At 56.4% G+C, this 7,690-nt stretch overlaps 1 long non-coding RNA gene across 1 annotated transcript; it reads left to right on the top strand.

The window, feature by feature from the left end:
- Positions 1–627: 627 nt before the first annotated feature.
- On the top strand, positions 628–4,318 carry LOC147650573 (uncharacterized). The gene is made up of 2 exons (XR_015276289.1): positions 628–920; positions 3,057–4,318. It is a non-coding gene; the product is annotated as an uncharacterized LOC147650573 (long non-coding RNA).
- Positions 4,319–7,690: the final 3,372 nt, after the last annotated feature.

Genomic DNA, 7,690 nt, shown 5'->3' with positions numbered 1-7,690 from the left:
TATTCTTGTCAAATAACATGATTACTCCTAATCCCTGAGGACCCGTGGCCGCTGGCTGGGCACAATTAGCACATTTTTAGCATTCCTGCGAGGGCCGCCCGCCAGGGCAGGACAAACACCCCGCGCTGGGGTCCCGGCACGGCCCGGGCGCGGCGGGACCCTCGGGACGTGCCCGGGGGGCTCCAGGTGCTGTGGGACCCTCGGGACGTGCCCGGGGGGCTCCAGGTGCTGTGGGACCCTCGGGACGTGCCCGGGGGCTCCAGGCGCGGCGGGACCCTCGGGACGTGCCCGGGGGGCTCCAGGCGCGGCGGGCCCCTCGGCACCTCGGCCGTGCTCAGGTGCTGGAAGGCCACGGCGGGTGGACGGCGAGAGCGGCCAGCAGCACCGTGCGGGCCCAGCTCGGCCGGGACAGGACCCGCCACGTCATTTCGGGGCTTTTCACCCCAAAACGGCCCAGCTTTCCTCCCATCGTTGCGCCGGTGGCCCTGAGGGACTGAGGGCACGCGCGGCCGTGGCGGCTGCGGTGGCTCGCGTTCCACGAGGGACGGGCGCAGCCCCCGCGCCCCAAAATCCCCCCAAATCCCTCACTCTCGATCCCGCACTCCCCATCCCCACCGAACCCCGCGGCCGGCCCGCCCCGTCCCGGCCCTGCCCGGGGTCTCCTCCATCGCCAGCCCCCGCGGGAGGAAGGGGCGGCCGGGGGCGGCGGCTGCCATTGGCCGGGCAGCAGCGGCCGCAGCTGCAGGACACAATTAATTATGCTAATGGCGCGGGGAGCGGATGTGCTCGCTTCCCCCCGATCCCTCTCCCCGTTTTTGGCTGGCCGGGCGGGAGGAGCCGCCCTGGCCCGATCACATGATATTGTCTTCGCGCCACTTTCGTAAAACCCTTTTTATTCCAGGGCTCAGCTCGGCTCTAAGGTACCGTGTTTATCTTCCCCTTTCCCTGCTCACTCCTTCGCGCTCCTTTTTTTGTTTCGCCTTCCCAAAGCCGGCGCGAGCCCAAGGGCACTCCCCGCCTTTGCACCTCTTCTATTATTTTATTCATTTTATCGCTTTTCTCTTTTTTTCCCCTCTCTCTTTCTCTCTCTGCCCCGCACCCTTCCCGAGCCCCGCCGCAATCAGTGCCGACCGGCGCGGGCTGCCCGGGGCTGGGGACGCGCACCGGGACGGGCACCCCGAGCCCAGGCTCGGTGCTGGGAGCGCGGGGGCGGCGGCAGCGCTTTGCGGGGCGCGGGCGGCCGCCACCCACCTGTAGGAGTGCGCGGGGCTCGCCCCGCGTCCCGCCTGGGCCCGCGGCTCCCCCACACCGCGGGGCCCCCCACGGCCGCCCCGTCCACGGCCGCCGGCTCCCGCGGCACCAACAATGGACCGGGGAGGCGGCGGCGGGAGAGGCCGAAACTTGGGGCGGTGCGGGGGGGCCGGGGATGGGGGTTCGGGGCTGTTTTTTGGGGGGCGCCCGCGTGTTTCCCCGGGCGGTGAGGGGGGTGTGTGTGTATATGTGGGGGGGGTGCCTCGCGCCGCCCCCGCGTGGCCGGTGCGCGTGGGGCGAGGGGGAGGGGGCGCGCGCGCGGCGAGCACATGGCGGCGGCGGGGGGGGGGGGGAAGCTGGTGTTGCGCATGCGCGGCGAGCGCGGGGCGCGCTGGGGGTTGTAGTGCAAAGGGGGGCGGGCCGGCGGCGCGCGCGCGCGGGCGGAGGGGGCGGTCGGGCGCGAGCCGCACCACGCGCTCGGCGGAGCCGCCGCCGCCGTCGGGGCTCCGCGAGATCCCCGCGCGCGCTCCCGCGGCGGCCCCGCGCAGGCAGGACCGGGCGGGGGCCGGGACGGCGGGACCGGGAGGGGCGGGGGCCGCGGGGAGTCGGAGCGGCGCGGACGCGGCGGCGGGAGGTGGCCGCGCTGCCCCGTCGGGCCGGGACAAAGGGGCCGCCCGCGGCCGTGCGGAGCCGCCCTCGGTGCAACTTCGCGCTGCGCTCGCGGCTCCCCCCTGCCCCGGGACCGCGGGGCGGGCCGGGGTCCCTCGCGGTGGCGGCGGCTGCGGAGGGGGGCCGGGCGGGCGGCTTGGCGCGTTTTTGGGGCTTTGAATGGAGGACTGCATTTCCCACCGTGCTTTGTTCCGCCGCGGCGGCCGCGCGCGGCCCCGGACGGGGCGGGCAGCACGTGGCGGGGCGCCCCGAGATCCCTCCCGGGACGGGGTCGCCGCTCCCCCTCTGCAAGTGCCGGTGCCAGCGCCGAGCGGTACCCCCGGGGATGCTCCGGTTGTACCGGGCGTGGGGGACGCCGTGCACGTGGCGAGCAGGGCCGAGTAATCCCGGTGCCCGCCCCCCCGAGCAGATGGTCAGTGCTGGGAGATAACGGCGGCCCGGGGGCAGATAATTCCCCGCGGGGGTGGGGGCCCTCCCTGGCACAGCCACCGGCACCCGGAGCGGCTCCGCTCCGGGGAGAGCCCCGCGGGGGGCGGCCCCGCTGCCCCGGGGCATCCCCGACCAAAGCCTTCCCGCACCGAAGGTTTGTAAGGCCAGATTCTGACAGCGCGACTCCGGAGGGAAATGGAAATTCGTTAATAGAAAATTTTCTCCCCTCCTATGCAGAGGGTCTGTTGCTTTTGTGCAGCACCGCAGCTCACGCATCATCTGAAGTACAGATGCTCCATTATCTGATGCGGAGGATGCGGGATTGTGTGTCAGAACTTTTCTTGCACTACTTGAGGGGGGAAAAATGTTTGGTGGTTTGCAAGACCCTCAGTAAAGCTCCAGGAGGAAAGTCAACAAAAATGTCTCTCGTGCTATAGTAACACATGGGAGCAGGAAACTGGGATGTTTTGATACCTGTTATGGTGCTTTCCCACTGCTGTTAAAATCTGGAAGAAGCCATTTTTACCTTAATTCAAGGAAAAACTAGCTGCAAATCTTTCTTCATTTGGTCTGCCCTCAGTTAAAACTGCCCTCTCAAAACTCTGAACCTATTTCTGCTCTATGCTTTAATAAGAACAGTCTCTAAACTGAATAGCAAATCCATATCTGTGTTATGCATCATTAATATTGGTCTTCTCTCTTGGCAGGTACTGTTGGCTCCTGTGCTTCAGTCAAGATGCTTCTGTGATGCTTCAGCTGTGCTGAAACAAGACCTTGAAACAGAAGAATTTGTGTCTGGTGATGGGCCTCGGGTTGTGCAAAAGTGCTTACAGTGCAGGTAGAGTTTAGGATCTACTGCAGTTTAAGCACTTCTGGCATTACTGTGGCAATTCCGTGATGGTGGCAGGGCACGGATGGAACCAGGATTGTTGTGCTGCTTTAGAGCCACACTGCAAATGGTCCTTGTGTTAAGGTGCATCTAGTGCAGTTAGTGAAGTAGCGTAGAATCTACTGCCCTAAATGCTCCTTCTGGCACAAGCTGCTGCCTGCACATCCAAAAAAACAGCGTCCATCTGACTTTGGCTCAGCATTTACTGTTTTTAGTTAAAGGGGTTTTTTTTTCCATTGAAGGCAGTTGCTCGGGAAGTAGTTTTGTCCTAGCAGTATCAAAGTGCTCATAGTGCAGGTAGCTTGGAATTGGACCTACTGTAATGTGGGCACTTACAGTACTGCTAGATAAAGTGCATCCTAGCCAGTGCCAGTTGCTGGAGAAGATGGTGCTGATTACAGTCAGTTTTGCAGGTTTGCATCCCAGCTTATTAAAATTGCTGTGCAAATCCATGCAAAACTGACTGTGGTGGTGGAGAATCTGTGGTGAATAATGGGTTTTCAAGCTTTTTTTTTTCCCTTCTCCCCCCCACCCTCCCCTTTTTTTTTATTTTCATGGAAGACTTGAAGATGCTTTGCACTGATTTCTCCATGGGTGGGGATTTGTTGCATTACTTGTAGCTGTATGTAGAGTATTGCACTTGTCCCGGCCTGTGGAGGAAAGGAGGACTTGTCATCAGGCTGAACTGCCCCAAATTTGCCAGTTTGATAAAGCACTTGTTTTGCTGTTGTCGGGTGGATCACGATGCAATTTTGATTAGTTTAGTAGGAGAAAAATTGCACGGTATCCATCTGTAAACCGCAAGACCTTCATCGCTGACAGTGAGGCTTGTGTCAGTAACCACAGCTCACAAGACCATCCTTGCTGGTGGCTCCACAGCTTCAAAGGACATGAAGAAAGAAAACTTCAATACTAAGGTTTGTCCATCATTTAAAAAGACCGAAAAAGCCCAAAACACAACCTGAAAAGGAGAACCCTGGGACACCTGTGGTGATCCAGGGAAGCACATTTTGGGGATTTGTTCCTGTAATATGTAAATGATTATGGTGGACTTACCAATAAAAACATTTTAAAATAAAACTTGTGTTTAATGGATTTCACTAAGTGTGGTTGCAGTAGACAAATAATAAAGGAGGGTTTTTTTGCTGATTGTGGGATACAGCCTCCAACAACCTCTTCCACCTCGATTTTAAAGAAGGTGCATCTTTCTGCTGCTAATTTAGGGAGAATCTTTACTAGGAAGGAGGCATTTCTCTCCAGACTGGAAGGATGTCCACTCAGTGCTCACCCTTAAGCCACAGTCATGCTCAGTTTTTGGTTTTTTTTTAGCTCTTTTTGGTCTTTTCTTAGCTCTTTGACTCAGCCTTGAAGTTGGGAGTGGAGCTGCATATAGGTATATGGAATTCCTGCCCTTGGAGTGGGGACCCCTTGTTTTGTCCCAGCTTCTGAGACTGGCAGAATGGTGTGACCAGAAGTGGGGCTGGAGCTGAGGCTGCTGTAGAAGCTGGATGTAAGAGCTGGGAGAGCCTCTGCTGATGGAGTGTCAGGATCTGGGTGCTTTGGCAAGGGAGGGAGCTGAGTCTGAGCTGTGGGTGTGCAAGGCTAGATGGACATGGTGGTGTTGAGACTGCTGCTGCTTTGCTGTCCTGTGCTAAACGTTGGGTTGGCTTTGGCCTTTTTTGAGTGGTTCATCTGCTGTGGGGAACCTCCTGAGAGGGTTGCTTGGATTCTTGAGTTTCTGGGTGTTTTTTTCTAGCCTTTCCTCCTAAAACTGTATGGTTACATGCACACTGTGGCCAAACTTGTGGCTGTTCCCCAGCACCGCAGCGTGGGGCTGCTGCAGTCACTCAGAACAAGCAGATGTGGTCTGTGAAGTGGGTGGGCAGCACCAGCAAGTTTTCAACACACTTTTCCCCTCAGCTAAAATACTGTGAGATCCAGAAGAACCTTACTGCTGGTCTGGCTAACTGGCCAGCTGGGCTGATACCACTGTGGGTCCCTGCTGGGAGCCTGTCCCTAGTGCTCCATGCCCAGATGTGGTCTGGGGGTGGTGAGCAGCAGAGAAGGCAACAGGCCAAGCTCAACTACAAAGTTCCTACAAGGGTGTCCCTGCAGCTGGTGGCTCTGGATGATTTTCTACCCCAGAATTTAATCGGAGGCTGAGTTGTAATCTTCCTTGTGCCTGGAGAGCTGTAATCTGGTCTTCAAATCCCTGTGCAAATAAGAGGAAAAGATGTTCCCTAAGTGTAGAGCCCTTCTGGCTTCGCCACTTAGCGACAGTGAGGAACAATGGGTTGGAATGTATGCTAATTGTGATTTACTGTAGTGTACCATACCCCAGCCTCTGAAGTTTGCTAACGGTGTTAGGGCACTCCTGGGAGATGCTCCAAGCCTGGCTTTGTATTGCTGATAGTGGAGCTGCACTCAGCTCTTTATGGGGTCTTACTGCTGGTTTTGGGGTGATGCAGGCTTGTATTGGTGGGGTGGGTGCAGGAGGGAGTTCTGTGCCACCAGTGTGTGTGTTCAGCCCAGCCAGTGTCTGCTGTGGGGCCGGTGTGGTCATCCCGGGATGTGTCGCTAATGTGGGCCAGAGTCAGAGAAAGGCACCCTAAAATCACCCCAAAACCACCCCAGGCAGGGTGAGCTGTTGACAGATCACTGATGGCTTCAGCAGTGAGTGGGGTGGTGTTGGAGTTTGAGTGAGGGGGATTGTTGTCTGTTCCCGTGAGTGAAAGCTCTCCATTAGCAGCGTAGGTGTTGTGCTGTGCTGGTGAGTATCTACACAATCTGTTCCGAGTGACGAGCCTGCAGTTGTGTGTGCAGTTTGGGTGGTTTGCGTGGATTTCACTGACTCTGCTCAAAGTGCTGAAATATGGAAGCCAGCTGAATGTTCCTGCAGTTGTAAACCAGCTCAGGCATCGGGGGAAGCGAGATCTGTTCCCTGGGAGCAGCTTCTGCAGGGGTGCCCTGTGTGTGCTTATGCTCAGTAGTAAGTTGATTTTATTGTCAGGCTCTGGTACTTGAGAGCACAGCAGGGCGGGTGGTGCCTCTCCAGGGCTGGTGATGGAATGGTGAGGAGAGGTTAACCCACAGGGTATTTGCATTGCAGAATTTGTAAGTCAAAAATGCTCCTATTATCACCTGAGCAAATCTCTAAGGCTGATGAGGTGTGAAAAGAGTCTCTGTGTGACAGCAGAGTCTGAACTAACTCATCACTGCATCTCCCATTGAGGCATCTGTTTTATCCGTGAGCTCCTCTGTCCTTTCCTCTTTCTGAGGATAAACTTACCCGAGGATAAATTACTGGCTTTCACACATTGCAGATCCCCCTTTCTGAGGAGTTCTCCCAGCCTTGCTCACAGCTGTGCCCAGCCTGCAGCCTGTTTTACACTGCCCCAGTGTGTCAAGACTTAGGTTTCCAAAGGTTTAAAAATACTGAACCTGCTGTTTTGAAGCAGCAAATGACCTGTTTTTATACTAGCAGTACTGAGCAGAATTGCCTTGTCTTGAGTCCAGAGCATTGCTTTGGGAGCTTTTTCAGGAGATGCCCTCGATTCTGAGGTTTCGGGTGCTCTGTATGATCAGGTGGAGCCTCGGACAGAAAAAGCTCAGAAAAACCCCACAAAGAAGCTCTACTCCAAAGCAAACCAGCCTGAGAATGGTGGATTTGGGTATTTTGGATATCTGAACTCTGAGGGAGGATGCACAGATGGGATGTGCAGAGCTGTACAGTGGGGTATCCACTCCTTATGGAGCTGAGGAACTGTAACTCCAGCTCCCTGCAAGGAGGGAATCCACGGGATCTTGGGCTTTTCTGCTGTACCTTTTGCCTTACTCTGGCCCTGCCCTTGGAAAAGCTGAAGCTGGGGGTTCCCCCATCTGTTTCAGGGTGCTCTTTCTCCCATGGGATACCCTGGAGGGGTGCAGGGGTTCCAGTGCTGCAGCAAAGGAGGAAAGGGATGGAATCCCCGGCCATGCGTGCAGTGCTGCTGTCGCTGTGCTGGTGCAGGGGCAGCTGTACTGCTTTTTAAACAAGGAGGTTTTTTTAACCATTGAGAAGTTGTTGGACATCGATGCTGAGGGGTTGGGGCTGTTCCAGGAGCTGCTGCAGCAGCTATTCCTGGGAGTGGGACGTCAGAAAGGAGTCGGCACTGGTAATTTTTTACTGCAAGTATATAAATAGGTACAAGCACACTGAGACGTGAGGGCTGATCGTGGAAAGAGACAACTCTTGTTCTGGAAACTCAGAGGGCTTCTAACATCAGAGTGCCTGGGCTATTTTTATAGAGTGGGAATATTCCATATTATTTCAGTCTCCTTCCTGTCACACAACACTTTGTTGTTTAATCTGTGTGTGGTTATTCCCAGCTGTAATCAGTGGTTATCCTGTGGAGCACCCAGTGGGTGCTTTGTTTTTCTCTTAAGGGAAGCTTGTTAAGATAATTCTTAATA

This window comes from Cyanistes caeruleus, chromosome 14, assembly GCF_971803275.1.
Source record: "Cyanistes caeruleus chromosome 14, bCyaCae1.hap1.1, whole genome shotgun sequence".
NCBI lineage: Eukaryota > Metazoa > Chordata > Aves > Passeriformes > Paridae > Cyanistes > Cyanistes caeruleus.
This window is presented reverse-complemented; position numbering and strand designations above follow the sequence as displayed.